Source organism: Gavialis gangeticus, unplaced genomic scaffold (genome assembly GCF_001723915.1).
Source record: "Gavialis gangeticus isolate Ggan-Ray unplaced genomic scaffold, GavGan_comp1, whole genome shotgun sequence".
NCBI lineage: Eukaryota > Metazoa > Chordata > Crocodylia > Gavialidae > Gavialis > Gavialis gangeticus.
Window position 1 is genome coordinate 179,829,492 of NW_017729024.1, and position 4,853 is coordinate 179,834,344.

At 43.8% G+C, this 4,853-nt stretch overlaps 1 long non-coding RNA gene across 1 annotated transcript; it reads right to left on the reverse strand.

Annotated features, from left to right (window-relative positions):
• Positions 1-765: 765 nt before the first annotated feature.
• Positions 766-4,373, reverse strand: LOC109298022. The gene is made up of 3 exons (XR_002097497.1): positions 4,196-4,373; positions 3,538-3,658; positions 766-1,096 (listed from the first exon to the last, which is right to left on the reverse strand). It is a non-coding gene; the product is annotated as an uncharacterized LOC109298022 (long non-coding RNA).
• Between the last annotated feature and the right edge of the window lie 480 nt (positions 4,374-4,853).

Here is a 4,853-nt window from a genome sequence, read left to right on the forward strand (position 1 = left end):
AGTCTTTGGGAATGTGAAAAACTTAGCTCTTTTATTTATATTTATATGTATATAGATTGATAAAAGAAAGAGCTAAGTTTTTCACATTCCCAAACCATAGCCTTTAAGAACAACACCAAAAATTATGAGAGTTGGCAACACTGCATCCATCACTTGCCCCAGCCCGCACACAGCTGCCTGCCTCTCTCCATGCCTGCAGCACCTGGCACCCACCCTCCCCACACTGCCTGCTCCTTAGGCCTGGCCACCCTTGCTTCCAGCCACTTCTGCTCCTGCCTGTCTTCCCCTCCCACCATTTCCCTCTCCTGCAGCCTCATCTCCCCCCACCCCATCACTTACCTTCCAGCTGTGGCCCTACTCCAGCCCGGGCCCAGATCACATAACTGCCCTAGCCCAGCCTGGTAAAAGCAGCAGCTCTAGCCAGGACTCCAGAGCTCCTGCCTCAACAACTACTACTGGGCTGGGAAAGATACATGTTCTCCATCAGCAAAGATTCTTAAGTTTTAATAGTGCAATAATTTTTTATATATTCAGTGGTTCTTGGGAGCACTCAATAAGCAAGCTCAAGCACAGTCAATGCTCTCAATTTTATGAGGGTCAGTTTTTTTTCCAGCTGTTTATCCACCCAGAAGTGAAAAAAGAATCTGAAAGTCTTGTGAGGAGATCAGCAGAGACCCCCTATGCTTGAAGAAGGGTGACTGTGCCCAAAAGCTTGCTAAGAACTTTTTTTCAATTACTCAGTTGGTCTAATAAAAGATATCACATCTACTCAAAGAACCTTACCTGCCTATGTCCTTAGACCAACACGGCTACAACCAGAAACCTAGTAAGGAGATCGGGCTTGCAAGTGGGAACTAGGCTAGGGCTGCATCTCTCTTGACCATAGGCCCCCACATTTGCACAACAAATTCTACACTGGCCAATGTTATGGCACATCCTATTTCAAAGGAATGTCCTAGTGCATGCAGATGTTAGTGCAATTTGAATGTTAAAGTTGCTCATTATTGGCAGATTCCTGCTTCTGAACCTACCTGTAGACATCATTAGATGCACATAATGATACTTATATATCAGTCTGGCCCTCCCCATAAGATACCTAGAGAAGGAGAAGCAAAGGTGTAGTTTAATCAAACATTTCTGTTTTTAGAGGCACATCCTACATCCTGTTATACACAAGGCAAAAGAATTAACATTCCTTATTTTCTTTCCCTTCATGCATAGCCATAACATGGCTTTCTTTGACCCACAAATCTGACAGAACAACAGAAAACATTTTTGATAAGCAAATATCTAATACTACAACTCAAAAGTCCCTGGCACATGTTACAGGGGTGTAGGTTGTAGCCATGTTGGTCCCAGGACATAGGCAGACAAGGTTCTTTGGGTGAATATGATCTCTTTTATTAGACCAACTTAAATAGTTGGGAAAAAAATTATAGCAACCTTTCGGGTTTAAAAACCCTTCATCAGGCTGAGGAAGTCTCTGCAGTTGGTGTGTGCTCTTTCTGGATGGAATGAAGTCTATTCACCCAAAGAACCTTGTCTGCCTGGCACATATTACATTTGTGGTGCAATTAGTATGTTACTTGCACCATAAATAGTAACAGTAAATGTTCAGCCAGTGTATGGTGCCATAAAGTGGCAAACCAGCCACAAAGATGTTCCACAAAATATGTGGAACATCTTTATTGCTCACTTGTATGGTGCCATAAATTGACATGTCACATCCCCAGGCCAGTATTGACAATCCACTGATTGTCAGCACCAGCATTGGGAAGGGGGGCAGCATCAGGACAGTCCCTGTCCCAATGCCAAAAATATGCTGCTTGGGGGAGTGGGTTACTAGCTTTCTAGAGTTACTGGCAACCTTCATACTTAGCAACTTTTTCTGCTTTGCCCTGTAGCTCCCACAGAAGGGAGAGGGGGGTACCCTAAGACATCTACAAATTGCAACTTTTTCTCAAACCCCAGGGCTCACCAACAATCAGCTGCTTGTTGGTCCAGGGTTAGACAGCCTCAGGTCTCAAACCAGATGGTGTGCACCTGGCTTTCAACTTACCAGTGCAGGGAGAGCCCAGGATCATGATCCTCCTTCACTGGCAAGTGGAAAGGGTGTGATTGGGATCTGATCCCTAATCCCAAAATTGTGCCTTCTGCCATACATGTGGCATGACAACGGGTGCAATTGTTGGGGGACTGGGGATCAGATCCCATCCTGCTATTAAAAGAACACGTGCCTGGGGTTTAAAACACCCAAATGAAACTGGAAGTCACTAACTGGAGCTTGTTATTAGCCCAGCAAAACCTACCAGCTGTATACATCACATGCATGTACTATCAGTACATTCTACAGATTACAGGAGAATGGCAGATAGAGAAGGGTTTCATTTTTAAACAAATCTGTGCCAGTCATTTCAGCTGAAAGCACACTCAGAAGTAAACAGCTTATGACAGTTCGGAAGCACCGTGCTAGACAATATGTTTTGAGGAACACAAGCGTGCAAATCAGGAACCCTCTTGGTATGACAGTATCTTGGGCTTGTCTACAGAATGGGCCTCTGCCAAAATACCAGTCTGAGACCCCTAGTGGAGACACAGCAGATGCTGGCATTGCTACACTTCTCTGGTTGAGATCAGCCAACCATCACAAGGTCTTTTGCCAGCAGAGCTATGCTGACTGGGAGATACACTGTGAGCTGATACAGCTATGCCAGCAAAACGTTTTAGTCCAGATCTGGTCTTGGAAAGGAGGTAACTTGCATTGACCCATCTCCCAGCAGCTGTCTTTGTCTTAAGAGATGTATCATCTAACTATAAGGACTGCTTAAGCTCCAGGAGGCCTATTAAGTCATGTCAGTTTGTATAAACTATTTGTCCACCAGACATTTTTCTGAATGAATAGGAAATTCAGTCTTTGCCGTGTACTGACGAGGGTTGTGCTCAAATAAACCTTGTCCTTGCAACAAGGCTACATTCAATCCAATTTTGTTCAATTAAGTGGCTTTGAGCCAGTGGTGCTTCCTGAAGGGGGGAGACAACTAAAGTTTTAATAGCCAGAAAGGAACAAGGAGTAGAGCAAACAGTAGCAGCTAGATGGCAGAGTAGAACAAGAATAAAGACAGAGAGAAGGAGAATGTGTAACCCAAGGGGACAGACCAGTTTGAGAAGCAGAGTAAGGATCCCGGCCTCTCAAGGAAAGCTTCTTATATGTTTCATATAATAATATGCTTATATGAAAGCAGCTAATGGTAAATACACTTCAATGTACAGCATAAAAGCAAAAGAAGAGAGAGTTAAATAACTGGACTAACTGAACTGAGAATTAACAATAAGCTCTTTGGCCTCCCAGGACCATTTCAATCAGAACTCTGGTAGAAGGCAGGTCAGGTAGCACCTTAGAGACAAACTTGTTCAGAAAAGCATAAGCTTTGTAAGCATCACCCTACTTTATAAGACGCTATGCCTTCTGCCTGACTTCAGACTAACATGGCTAGCTACTTCTCTCAACTATATTCCTAGGAATTGAACCAAAAATACTTATCCAAAGTGAAACGTTTCACAGAAATGGACCTGTCTGTGTGAAACTTCCTTCAAGAAAGGTGGCTTAGCTCCAGGACAGTGTCCTTGCATCCAAACATCCTGGTGGTTAAGGCTCTTCCTAGGGATGTGAGGGACCAAGATTAAAAAAATGGTCTGAATTAGATCAGAGACAAGAAAATAGCAGTCACTCAAATCCTTGTGGAGTCCCCTGACCACAATACCCTCACGGGACTTGCACATTTTATCCCCATTTTACATATGAAGAAACTAAAGTAGAAAGAGACAGGAGCCCCCTTTTTCAAGAATGCACATTGGGTCTTGATACCTAAATATCTCGGTATCCAATCTGAGATACTGAGATTTAAGACCAAATTTTTAGAGGCTTTGGGCACCTCCATCTTCCATTAACTTCCGGTGGATTCTCAGCTGTTCAGAACCGTGGTCTGTCAGGTCCTATGTTCCCAATCTGGACTTCTTAAAATGGAGGACTTCACATTAATGGACACTTGGAAATTGCAGTCACAACTTTGTTTCTAAGGTGATGTTAACTCAGCTGAGATTGATGGGAGGGAGAGACATTACTAGATTTACGGTTTAATTATCTAAGTTGTAAAAATTACACAGAAATAATGACACAGTAGAGCTGCCCACATACCTGTCAGTCATGTCAAGAGAGGATCATCTTGAGGTGTCTCTAAACAGCTGCACTGTCAAGTTATATTTAGTCACAGTCCTTCTGAAGAAAGACATAAGTACCGGCAAATTACAAAACAGTCATCTTCAGTGCCCCTTGTTGAGGTCTGAAGAACCAAGGCAACCATAAAAAGAAAGCAAAGGCCACCTTAGAAAGGTTGGCTTCTCTCTCTCTCTCTCTCTGTTTCTTTCTCTATAAATCGGGCCAATCCCAGTTTCTAGTGGGGCTGAGAGGGTTACTTGTTTAAAACTTGCAAAAGCCATTTGAAGTCCTCAGACTAAAGTTATATATTATCTTCTTACACAGCTGTGCCTCATCACTGAAGAATAAGAACTTTGCTTCTGTCCTTGTGTTGGCCAGGGGCAGATCCAGGGGAGGATGCAGTGGTGCAGTTGCACTCCCCCTGCCCCCCGACCTCCCCACCCCGCATTTCTGCTCCCCCCAAACTTCAAGACTAACTTCCTGGATCTTACAGCTGCACCTCCAGAAATGTAATACATCTCATCCAATGCACCAAATGCCCTGATGGAAAATACATAGGAGAGACCAAACAACAACTGCGCACCAGAATGAACGCACACCGGAAACCCATCAAAGGCAGGAATACCCAATGACTGGG